The following is a 13,659-nucleotide window of genomic DNA, read 5'->3' as shown; positions in this document are numbered from 1 at the left end:
CGCACTGAGTGGGGCTCGCACTCGGTACTGAAGAGTGGGTGGCAGGGACACTAACCACGGTGTGTGTGTGTGTGTGTGTGTGTGTGTGTGTGTGTGTGTGTGTGTGTGTGTGTGTGTGTGTGTGTTAGCTTCCTGTAATGCAGAATTGCACATTCTTTAGCCAATGTGGCGCTGGAGGGGGAGGGGGAGGGGGAGGAGGAGGAGGAGGAGGAGGGGAGGAGGAAGAGGAGGGGGAGAAGGAGAAAGAGAAGGAGGAGAGAGGATATGTAATAAAGATGATGATGATGAGGAGGAGGAGGAGGAGGAGGAAAAAGAGGAGGAGGAGGAGGAAGAGGAGGAGGAGGAGGGGAGGAGGAAGAGGAGGGGGAGAAGGAGAAAGAGAAGGAGGAGAGAGGATATGTAATGAAGATGATGATGATGATGAGGAGGAGGAGGAGGAGGAGGAGGAGGAAGAGGAGGAGGAGGAGGATGTTGGAGAAGATGGAGATGTCATCTTGTTACGTAATCATTTCACCAAGAAACGCACACACGTACATATGTACACACGAGCGTACACATACATACACGCACACACATACACGCACACACACACACAGGCATGTGCGTATACGTATATAAGTTTACACCTATACGTACATACGTACACACTGAAGCTAAAACGCACATGTATGTATTCACACATTAATACGCGTGTACATAGACGTGTATGTACACACACACACACACACACACACACACACACACACACACACACACACACACACACACACACACACACACACACACACACACACACACACACACACACACACACACACACACACACACACACACACACACACACACACACACACACCTAGATTTGTTCAATTTATATGTGAACATAAGAATGGGGGGAGGATGCAAGAGACCATAAGACCTACACTAGGCAGTTCCATGTCCCTTACCACCTATTGAAAAAGTTGTCTAACCATCTCTCAATACAACCAATAATTGTTTCACGTTCAGTAATTGGTTACTAAGTTTATTCCATTCGTTAACTACTCTATTTGGTAAACCATTCTTGCCTATGTCCTTCTTAAATCTTAAGTTTTCTAGGAAACACTTACCTAAACCCTGGGACCTGATGAAGCCGACTTCATGGGACCTGAACCGAATAAGGAACAACTTCGACTCAACCTTCACAAGGACGGAAGAGCCCGGTAGCGAGGTGGTTCTCGCCTGGAGACGCTTAACGTCCGAGCCGAGAAAGAAACGGGCAAGAGGTGATTTACCCGACAGAGTGGTCAAACAATTATTGGCTGTTTTAACGAATGGAATAAACTTAGTAACCAATTACTGAGCGCTAAAACAACTGGTCGTTTGGGATGACGGGTGGTAATGGACATGGAACTGCCCAGTGTAGGCCTTAGGGTCTCTTGCAGGCCCCTCCATTCTTATGTTTTTATGAATCTTCCCCCCCCGTGCTCGGAGCTGCCAGGGAAATGGAAATCATCAGGAATCTGCTGAGTTGAAGAGGCGATATGATAGTGAAGGCTCGACGCACCCAAGCGTCCTATGAATCCCATCAAACTTAGATTAATTTTTTCTTTTCTTTCTTCCTGCCAGTTCTCTTTATACAGAGCCTACAAACTACCTTTTCCCGAAATATTTGTTACTGGATGAAGCCACTACGGTTTTATCACAAACATAACAGGCTCTACAACTACTGTAAATAATCATGTTTTTTTCGTGATCAACTCTAAGCTTCTCCATGTGTCACGCCATCCGGCCAGATAATGTCTGCAAAATCAGTTAGCTTCGTGAAATCACCTTGCTATAGCTAAAACTTGATATAAAGACCACTTTCTCCCCTTGGTTAAGACACTACCACAACCTTTGGAGTATAATTGCTCATAATAAGGGAGACTTCAACAAGCAACGACAACACCAGATAGTGTGACAAACAATCATCGGGGGAATGTGATGTGGGTGTTGTCTGTCGATTGTGTTCGGGGTTTGGGGCCGGGGGTGGGGTGGGGGTGGGGGCGGTCGGAGGTTGATTGTCATTTAGTGAATGGAAACCGTGATTATGTGTTAAGTCAAGACGCGCTCAACAAATATTTATCTTTTAGATTCACAGTACAAGGAGATGTTTCTCTCTCTCTCTTTCTCTCTCCCTCTTTCTCTCTCTCTCTCTCTCTTTTGTTTTATATTGTGGGTGCTTATAGGTATGTTTGTGTATTTAAATATGTATATATATTCGTGCGCATAAAGAAGGTATTGTGATGTGTGTATGTATGTATGCGCGCGTGTGTGTGTGTACGTGTGTGTGTGTGTGTGTGTGTGTGTGTGTGTGTGTGTGTGTGTGTGTGTGGTGAGGGAAGGTGAATAAAGGTTTAGAGAGAAAGATAGTGTGAGATAGATTGATAGATAAATAAACAGAGATTTATACGGGTAGACATAGAGAGAGAGAGAGAGAGAGGAAGAGAGAGAGATGTAGTAAAGAAGCACTCAGTCCCTGAATCAGGTGTCCGTGTACATAAGAGAAACAGCGCTGAAACACCTCTGAGAATCTCGGCGTCTGGCCGCCCAAGATGGCTTCCGATGGACTAGCCCTGCATCACGGAGAGACGACGAGAAAACTCTGAATATTTCTCTACTCTGTCTCTATTTCTCTATTTTTCCTCTTGCTTGCGGTTGCTGTAGGATTGCTGGATAGAGCCCAGGCGCAAAGGGGTGGGGGAGAATGCAAGAATGTGGGGGAAATGGGGGAAAGTTTGGGGGACTGGGGGGAAGAGGGCCTCGTGGTACATTGGCATTTCCGGTCTGAAGTCTGGAATTTGCAGCGAGACGCGATGGCCGGTGAGCCGGCCGGCCGGCCCCGGCCGGTTGGGGATCTTGCCTCCGTTGTAGGTGGTGGACGGGACGGGACGGGACGGGACGTCGTCTAGGTGCCTCTCCCCTCTTCCACTCCCCTCCCCTAGAATTTTTTTCCTTAATCTTATTTCTTAGCCTCTGTTGTAGGTGGTGGACGGGACGGGACGGGACGGGACGTCGTCTAGGTGCCTCTCCCCTCTTCCACTCCCCTCCCCTAGAATTTTTTTCCTTAATCTTATTTCTTAGCCTCTGTTGTAGATGGTGGACGGGACGGGATGTCGTCTAGGTGCCTCTCCCCTCTTCCACTCCCCTCCCCTAGATTTTTTTTCCCCTTAATTTGATTTCTTAGCCTCTGTTGTAGGTGGTGGACGGGACGGAACGGGACGTCGTCTAGGTACCTCTCCCCTCCCCTAGGAATTTTTTCCTTAAATTAATCTTATTTTTTAGCCTCTGTTGTAGGTGGTGGACAGGACGGGACGTCGACTAGGTACCTTTCCCCTCCACTAGAATTTTTTTTCCTCAAATTAATCTTATTTCCTAGCCTCTGTTGTAGGTGGACGGGACGGGACGTGACGGGACGTCGTCTAGGTACCTCTCCCCTCTTCCACTCCCCTCCCCTAGGAATTTTTTCTTTAAAGTAATCATATTTCTTAGCCTCTGTTGTAGGTGGTGGGCGGGACAGGACGTCGTCTAGATACCTCTCCCCTCTTGCACTCCCCTCCACTAGAATTTTTTCCCTTAAATTAATCTTATTTCTTCGCCTCTGTTGTAAGTGGTGGACGGGACGGGACGTCGACTAGGTACCTCTCCCCTCCCCTAGGAATTTTTTCCTTAGATTAATCTTGTTTCTTAGCCTCTGTTGTAGGTAGTGGACGGGACGGGACGTCGTCTAGGTACCTCTCCCCTCTTCCACTCCCCTCCTAAAAAAAGAAAGAAAAAAAATCCATAAATTAATCTTAATCCCTTTCGGGTAAAGCTGGCACTACGCGATAAGAAATATTGCGCAATATTCCGTATTGCACAATATTATTGACAGTACAGGGATTGTATTGAAGAGGCTCATGTGCTTGGCCTGTGCATTTGAGGTCTTAGATATATTGTGTCACTGTTCAATACTTCGTCAATAATATTGTGCAATATCATTGATCGCTTTAGACTACTTATCCCGAAATAGATTATTAAAATTGTCTGGTGACTAAGATACCTCCCCCTCTCCCCCTTCCCTTCTCTCCCCCTCTCCCCCTCCCCCTCTCTCTCTCTTTCCCTCTCTCCCCTCTCCCCCTCAAAACCTCCCCCCTTCCCCCTCTCCCCCTTTTTCTCTGTCTCTTCTTCTCCCTCTCTCCCATGCCTCTCCTACCCTCTCCCCCTGTTCCTCCCCTCTTCCCCCCTACTCCCACCCCTGTCCCCCCCTCTCGCTCTCCCCAGAATTAAAATTCAACAAATGACATTCCACTGCCCCCCCCCCAAGTGTCGGTTGTCGATTCTATTTAAGAGCTCAAGGAGGGGGAGGAGGGAGAGGGGGAGGGGAAGAGGGTGAGGGAGAGTAGATGGGAGAGGGGGAGGAGGAAGAGGAGGGGAGGGAAGGATGAGGGGGAGAGGGAGAGGGGGAGGAGGAGAGGAGGGGAGGAGGAAGAGGAGGAGGGGAGGGGGAACAGGAGGGGGAGATGGGGAGTGAAAGAGGAGGGGGAGAGGGAGAGAGGAAGGGGGAGTGAAGGAGGAGGGGAGGAGGAGGAGGAGGTACAGTGACAAAACTTATTTGACGTCAACAACGGAACTCCTATTCAGGGAGTGGACGGACGTCATCTAGGAACATGTCCCTCTTCTCCTAAGGAAAATGATAATAATAATGATTAATAGATTTAAAAAAAAATCCTAGTTAACTTGGTATGTCGTGGTTAACTGGCTTATGCTTTTAACCCTTGTCTAGCTCTGAGGTTATTTGTCTATTGCCCAGGGCTGAAATGATTTCAGTATCGCTGCGCTGCGAGTCGTTACTCCAACTCTCGTGGGCGGGGAATTTGGGGCGGGGTGTGTGTGCGTGTAAGGTCACAGCATTACCCGTAGATCGGTCATATAATATGAGCTCTGAGCTCTCTTCCGGGAGGGAAATAGCTGTCGATCACGAGTCCAACACGTGATCCAAGACCATGATAGTGAATCACACACACACACACACACACACACACACACACACACACACACACACACACACACACACACACACACACACACACACACACACACACACACACACACACACACACACACACACACACACACACACTATTTCTTCACATCTTAATAGTTCTCATGTTTGTGTATTCACCTGTGTGTGTGTATTCACCTTGGTCTTTGGATCACGTGTTGGACTCGTGATCGACAGCTATTTCCCTCCCGGAAGAGAGCTCAGAGCTCGTATGACCGATCTATGGGTAATGCTATGACCTTACACACACACACACACCCAACTCCCCGCCCACGAGAGTCAGAGTAACGACCCGAAGCGCAGCGATACCGACATAATTTCGGCCCTGGGCAGGATTCGAACCAGGTACTGCGAGCACCACCGTGCTGGCAGTCCAGTGCTCTACCAACCGCGCCACCGAGTCGTGTGTGTGTGTGTGTGTGTGTGTGTGTGTGTGTGTGTGTGTGTGTGTGTGTGTGTGTGTGTGTGTGTGTGTGTGTGTGTGTGTGTGTGTGTGTGTGTGACTTAGTAATCATGTAATTAGTGAGCGCTGAAACTATTGGTCATTTTAATAGATGAGATAATCTTATTAAGAGGGACATGGAACTGCCTAGTGTAGGCCTCATGGTCTCTGGCAGTCTACTCCCTTCTTATGTTATTTGGTTTTAAGAGAAGTTGAGACATCTTTATGGATAGAAATGACAGGGGATAAGGGACATGGAACTGCCTAGTGTAGGCCTTATGGTCTCTTGCAGCCTCCTCCATTTTTATGCTGTTCTGCATCAGCTACAATGGTTGGGTCGCATCTTCTCCGACATATTCTCTCTAGGCAACTACCTGATGCACGTCGCAATGGATGGGGGTCAGGCAAAGCAAGGACCAGGACCTTGATGAAATACTAAGAAATATGACGTGAAAGGCGAAACGCCCCTTCGGCCCCCACCCCCTAAGTGCAGGAAGAGAAGACATCAGATCAACAATTGAATTTGTCCATCTGTGTATGGGGGTCAAGGATAAGGCTCGATAGTTACCTCTGTTGGTTTCAGCGCCAACATGGAACTGCTTAGTGTAGGCCTTATGGCCTCTTGCAGTCTCCTTCATTCTTATGTTCCTTAATGGATAGGGGGAACAGGTGGTTAGGGACATGGAACTCCCTAGCCTTATGGCCTCTTGCAGTCTCCTGTATGCTTATATTCTTATGTATGTTTACCTAGTTTTTTAGTGTACAGGATAAGAGCTATACTCGTGGGGTACCGTCTGACCTGAAATATTGAATTTTTAGTATATGACTCACTATGGTCGTGAATCATGTGTTGGACTCGTGATCGACAGCCATTATCCTCCCGGATGAGAGCTCAGAGCTCATATATGCCCGATATCTGGGTAATGGTGTGACCTTACACACACACACACACACACACACACACACACACACACACACACACACACACACACACACACACACACACACACACACACACACACACACACACACACACACACACACACACACACACACACACACACACACACAAAACTCCTTGCTCACTAGAGTTGGGGTGCCGGCTCGCAGTGCAGCAATGCTGAAATAATTTCAGCCCTGGGCGGGAATCGAACTCGGACCTCATGAGGTTACACTGGGCAGTTCCATGTCCATTATCACGTGTCATCCCCATCCATAAAGTTCTTTCGTCTGCTCTTAAAACAACTAATAATTGTTTCAACGCCCAGTAATTGATTACTAAGTTTATTCCATTCGTTAACTACCCCATTAATCAGCCTAATTCCTTCTTAAACCTAAATTTATCCAATTTAAATAAATTACTACGAGTCCTGCCCTGTTGTCTTGATATGATGACCTTGCCTGGTCACCCTTGTTAAAGAATACACGAATGGAGTAGACTGCAAGAGACCGTAAGGCCTACACTTGGCAGTTCCATGTCCTTTAAGGATCGTTGCCATGGGGCTAGTTTAGTAGGCGTTTGTGCGTGGTGCAAGTTCACTTACCAGGCAAGTAAGTGTTCACACTAGGATAGTTGGAGGCAAGTGGGAGGTTTGAGCAAAGCTTTGAGCAAAGAGATAAGGTTTCTCAAGAGATGAGACAAAAAGAGAGAGAAGATAAGATGATATAGAGATAAAAGAGACAATAGTATTGGATCATCAATAGCAAACCATAAGATAGGATCTTCTTTCTCCTCTATCATACATTCCCCTCTCTGGAAAGACGTAGAGTGCGGGTTGATCTAATAGAGGTATTCAAATGGGTCAAGAGCTTTAACAAGGGTGATGCAAGCAAGGTCATCATATCAAAACAACAGGGCAGGACTCGCAGTAATAGATTTAAATTGGACAAACTTAGATTTACGAAGGAAATAGGCAAGAATTGGTTTACTAATTGGCTGGTCAACGAATGGAATAGTCTTAGTAACCATGTAGTTAGCAAGCGCTGAAACGATTGGTTGTTTTAAGAAAAGGTTAGGTAATTTCATGGATGGGTGTGACAGGTGGTAATGGACATGGAACTGCTTAGTGTAGGACTTAAGGTCTCTTGCAGTCTCCTTCATATGTTCTTATGTTATGTGGGCATCAAAGAAATACTACCTTAGCGACTTTGTAGGACTTTGTAGAACGAGCTGCCTAGTGTAGGCCTTATGGTCTCTTGCAGTCTCCTTCATTCTTATGTTCTTATGTGAATTATCGCGAGGAGATGGCAGTAGATGAATCCTGAAAAAATAAATAAATAAATAAATAAAATAAAAAAGTAAATATCAACCAGTGGGCATCGAACCCGGTTTTTGGGACGATCCTGAAAATCCTCATTGGAAATGTTGAATTAATATTTTGCGAAATATATTTATACTTAGTTCATTTATATAATGAAAATTATAGAAAAAAACATCCCTTGATATCAGCTGTTTGTTCATAGCCGTCCTCTCTCCCCCCCCCTCTCTCTCTCTCTCGCTCTCTTTTACAGTAGATTAAATGTTAAAAATTGTTAAAAATTTATAGACTAGCTTAGCTCACTCCATATGACTATACAAGGGGGTTATCAGCAAATCTTTAAGCCAGCTCCTCTTTCCTGTCTTTTCTAGTTAAATAAATAGTCTGCTGCTTCTACTACTACTACTACTACTACTACTACTACTACTTCTACTACTACTACTACTACTACAACTACTAAAAACACAAAAGGGTAGTCGACCACAGTCTTTGGCGAGAGAGGGGCCAATGAACTGTGTCTGTGGGAGACAGATCCTGACTGCTTTGAATCATAATGTCAAGGATAATGTGTGTATATGATAGAAATCTGTTTGAATTGTTTTGTTTCTTTGTGTTTGTGTATGTATGTGCGTGTGCGTGTGTGTGTTTCTGTATCGTCTCATGTCTTCTACTTACAAGGTCATGTTTTCCCGGACATCTTGAAGCAAAACGATACAGAAATGACGATTTTAGCTTTGGATGTGGAATCCTTGTTTACAAACGTCCCTACAGATAGGTCTAGACTTGATATGCAGTAGAATATATAAGGATAACACAACCCAAGCTTTGGAGATACTAGACAACATTCTGAGGAATATATTGACATACTGCAACGTCAAGGCATAAGGGAATTCATGCCTTTAGGTTGATGTTATTCCAATGGATTCCCGATTAGGCGTTCTCTTTTCCAAACTCTTCATGGGAAGCGTAGAGAACCAAGTATCCATCATTACAAAGAAGCCTGAGGTATATCGACGATACTTTTTTGAGAAAGCGAAAGAAGGGTATGTAAAATGGAAACGCAAAGGGAAAGCCAACGATAAACGACTGGATTTTGTTTCACTGTCGAACTGGTGCCGCGTCATGAACCAAATCTTGTCACAATTATCAACACCAAACCTTTTAACGAGGGCCAATTCTATCTTGCCCTGTGGCCTATAGTGGCCCTCGAGATCCATACAAGGCCATAGATGGGGTCTTAGGCCGATAGCTAGTGACATCTAGTGGATGCAAAGCGATTTAATTCAGTGTTGAGACTTGGTCTACAGGAGGCATGGCGACAGTAATACATAAGAATGGAATGCAAGCGAAGATAGACACAACCACTGGACCATTGGTGCACATGTCCGTCAGGCACTTGAATGTGGTATTTGGACAAAGACATACCAAGTATAAGAACGTGTTACCAAGGTCTTAATCAAGTGGCTCTCAACCTTTTTTTCACTCTATTCCGCCCCCCCCCTTCATCTTTCTCCCAGATCCCACCTCGCCAAAAAAAGGGAAAAAGAAAATAATAGTAGTAATAATAATAGAATGCTAATAAAGACAAACCCTTTGCTTAAACACAAAATTGACAACCATAACTTTCTTATATTTCTTCCACCTTGTAACAGTAGTGCATAGACCCCCTAAATTCTTGTCATGGCTCCTTTGGGGGGGTCCCCATGCCCCCCCAGGTTGAGAATCACGGTCTTAATACATGCAATGGCCTTAGTAACAATGTATTCTGTAGGGGTGTCCTTTATACCTTGTTGTGTTGTTCCTCTGCATTTAATTATCGTCTTGACTTCATTGTGTGACTGTGGGAACATGAGTGTTTAGGCTGACGATCGCTTTGTCCGTCTGTGATGAAGTTACTAGTCAAGGAACCGTGTAAAGCCTAGGATTGGCTGGCTGGCTATGTGGTAGTCGTAGTAGAGAACAGGGAAACTCCGGCCGTCGTCCATTCATTTTGTGTGCTTTAGTCATACTTGCCTTCCCTTGGCCGGCAGAACGGCTCTGCTAGTTTAGGAGGTGCGTTTCGCCACCAGGGAACTGGCTCTGTCTCATACATCATATTGCAATATTGAGGTGTGAAGACAGAATGAGTGGTAGGGTGGTGAGTTTAAACACCAAGAATCCGTTGAAGTTTTATTTCTGACGTTTCGTCCAACTAGGACTTCTTCAGAGTGTACACAAATAGAACAATGACAACTTATATACCCGCACAGCTCACCCCGTTCCCCCTCGGTCAATGCATTGACCGAGGGGGAACGGGGTGAGCTGTGCGGGTATATAAGTTGTCATTGTTCTATTTGTGTACACTCTGAAGAAGTCCTAGTTGGACGAAACGTCAGAAATAAAACTTCAACGGATTCTTGGTGTTTAAACTCACCACCCTACCACTCATATTGCAATATATCCCGCTGTATGTACACCCGCACAGAGGCAGAAATCCTTGCGTGGTACATACACACACACATACACAAGCACATAACAAACAATGTGACTCAGAAATTTGCCTTACGAAGAGAGGCTTAGGCACCTTAACTTACACTCTCTGGAAAGACGCAGAGTGCGGGGTGATCTAATAGAGGTGTTCAAGTGGATCAAAGGCTTTAACAAGGGTGATGCAAACAAGGTCATCATATTAAAACAACAGGGCAGGACTCGCAGTAATGGTTATAAACTGGACAAATCTAGATTTAAGAAGGAAATAGGCAAGAATTGGTTTACTAATAGGGTGGTCAACGAATGGAATAGACTTAGTAACCATGTAGTAAGCGCTGAAACTATCAGTTGTTTTAAGAAACGATTAGACAACTTTATGGATGGGGATGACAGGTGGTGATGGATACGGAGCTGCCTAGTGTAGGCCTTATGGTCTCTTGCAGTCTCCTTCATTCTTATGTTCTTATGTAATAAACTCGACTACACGCACAAACATATGCCTTCTCCTAATGGAAATTTCATTTCTAAGAGGGGGTTTACACTAACGGTTCGTCGAACGCGGTTCGACAGACACGTGTTTAAAGTGATGTGTGAACGGGGTATTTGGTTGTCGAACCGCGTTCGACAACCAAATACCCCGTTCACACGTTCACACATCACTTTAAACACGTGTCTGTCGAACCGCGTTCGACGAGCCGTTAGACCGTATAACCCCCCTTTAAGTTCCTCTCGTACTGCATCTTATCCGAGTTTACCTACCACTAAAAATCTTTCCTTCTTGCTGACCGTTTCTACGACATAGCATCTGATTCCTCTCGTAACTTTGTTGGTTGAGGTCCTGGTTGATTGATATCCCCCCCAAAAAGAACCTCCTCTCAAATGATGATGCAGATCTGGAACACAGAGTCTCCCTGTCCATGCCTCATGAGCCACGACACAAAAACTCTGATAAATACCCCTAAAAGCGTCAATTTTAGCAATAGCCCCATTTTTATACACGGCTATTCACTTTCCTGCAGACTTCTCTTCCCTTCCCACGAGCACCTATTCCTTGAGCGCGGGTGGACTGCTCTAGGTAGTTCGCCCAAGCCTTTGCCATTAAACGACGAATATGATTCCATTTCTGGCGACTTTCATTGCCACAAAGATCAAGAAAGAGATTCCGAGATCCTGGGCAAATGGTATTCCAAAAACCTACAAAAGAAATGTAATGAAACTGCATGAAATTATAAAAAAGAAAAAAAAAATTCACACGAAACTGTATTACAAATCTTATAGTGACGATGAGATGGTTATTTTGAAAGGAAAAAGAAAAGAATTGATATGAAAATGACAAAGAGAGAGAGAGAGAGAGAGAGAGAGAGAGAGAAAGCTGCTAAGTTTCATATTGTGTATAAACACAAGTACACGAAAGTGGTTTAAATCAGACAAATTTTGGTTTAAGAAGGAAAGAGGTAAGAAGTGGTTTACCAATAGAACGGATAACGAATGGAATGGACTTAGTAACCATGTAGTGAGCGCTGAAAAAAGGTGTCGTTTTAAGAGGTAACTCTATGAATAGGGACATTGAACTACCTAGTGTAGGCCTTAGGGCCTCTTGAAGTCCCCTTCATTCTTATGTTCTATTCTTATGTTCAAGAGAAGATAAGATAACTTAACCCATTAAACTCCTCCTATGACAAGATGTCTTGTCATTTGGTCAAATAAAACAAAAAATCATAAAACACCAAAATGTTTGATCAAACACCAGAAAAATATGACGTCAGTCCTCGCTTCGCTCGCTTCGCTCGCAGCGAGGACTGACGTCATATTTTTCTGGTGTTTGATCAAACATTTTGGTGTTTTATGATTTTTTGTTTTATTTGACCAAATGACAAGACATCTTGTCATCGGAGTTTAATGGGTTTAATGGATAGGGATGACAGCCCCTATCACACTGGTCTACTTTACTTCCGATTGTTGGAGCAAATTTGCAGCCGGCAGCATTCGGGAAGGAATGTAGGAGGAAAATCATTTTCCTCCAGGATATCAAATGACAAAATAGTGCTGGAGGTCGGCGGTATCGCCGATGAATCGGATGCTGAAGGAAAATTCCCCCCAGTGTGATAACCCCCTTAAGCTTTACTAAAGATAGATCACAACTGAAACGTGCATGGACAAAACAAATCAACAAATAAATAGATAAATGAACGAACAAACAAATAAAATAAAATAAGACGAAATGAAATAGAATAAATTCATGGAAATAGAAAGAAAAAAATGAAAATAAATAAATAAATAGATAAACGACAATATCTGGAAATACTTCTCAAGATGTCCTCAATTGTCGACATTTTCTTCAACCAATCAGAAGTACGATTCAAGAAGGAACCTGAAAATAAATGAATAGATAAGTATATAGATAAATGAATGAGTGAATACATGAATAAATATATAAATAAACACATAAGCAAATAGATAAATAGATTAATAAATAGATAAACAAAAAATGAATAATTAAATTGTTGAATAAATAAAGTGAATAGATCAATAAATGAATAATTTTATAAATAAATAAACTAATGAATAAAATGAAAACACAAGAAAACGAAATAAAATCAAACAAAACAAACAAAAGAGAATGTGCCATCACTTTCAACGATAATTGAATGAGAGAAAAGTTTCCTTTATCCACACACTGACGCAACATTTACCAACACTAAACATTTATAAATTAACCAATAAATTAATCAAATGACAAATCAAATTAATAATAAAAAGGGATTAATTAAGTTAATTGAATTAGTAATTTAGAGTTGTTACATATCTCTGACAATCTAGAATAACGATATCAGTAATAATGTTAGTAAATGCTATAATAACAATAGTAATAATTAAGGAAATAGTGATAATGATAATGATGATGATAATGATAGCAATATTATTAATAATAATAATAATAATAATAATAATAATAATAATAATATTAATAATGATAATAAAGTTGACATGAAACTAGATTTGGTTTAGAAAAAAATTACCTTCACCATTGGGGTAATTCAGTAAGTATTCTTAAGTATTCTTGGGAATACCAGGATCACGTGATCATCTCTTAGATACCCGTAGATACCTCCCGAAGAAGTAATGGGACCTGTAGAAGGTAGATAAGTTAGATTTCTAGGTATATTTACACACACGTACACACACACACACACACACACACACACACACACACACACACACACACACACACACACACACACACACACACACACACACACACACACACACACACACACACACACACACACACACACACACACACACACACACATACATAGCATTACCCATAGATCGGTCATACGAGCTCTGAGCTCTCTTCCGGGAGGGAAATAGCTGTTGATCACGAGTCCAACACGTGATCCAAAGACCAAGGTGAATCACAC

General features: G+C 43.3%; 1 long non-coding RNA gene across 1 annotated transcript in view; it reads right to left on the bottom strand.

Moving 5' to 3' along the window:
• The window catches only part of LOC143031163 (uncharacterized), a 57,144-nt gene extending 43,780 nt beyond the window's left edge, over nt 1-13,364 (bottom strand). The window contains exons 1-3 of the long non-coding RNA XR_012966982.1: nt 13,255-13,364; nt 12,540-12,605; nt 7,646-7,768 (exon numbers count right to left, since the gene is read on the bottom strand). This is a non-coding gene — a long non-coding RNA (uncharacterized LOC143031163). The remainder of the gene's footprint in view (nt 1-7,645; nt 7,769-12,539; nt 12,606-13,254) is intronic.
• Nucleotides 13,365-13,659: the final 295 nt, after the last annotated feature.

This window comes from Oratosquilla oratoria, chromosome 12, assembly GCF_046742065.1.
Source record: "Oratosquilla oratoria isolate Oo_2021 chromosome 12, ASM4674206v1, whole genome shotgun sequence".
Taxonomy (NCBI): domain Eukaryota; kingdom Metazoa; phylum Arthropoda; class Malacostraca; order Stomatopoda; family Squillidae; genus Oratosquilla; species Oratosquilla oratoria.
The sequence above is the reverse complement of the archived record's forward strand: the minus strand, read 5'-3'. Positions and strand labels throughout refer to the sequence as shown.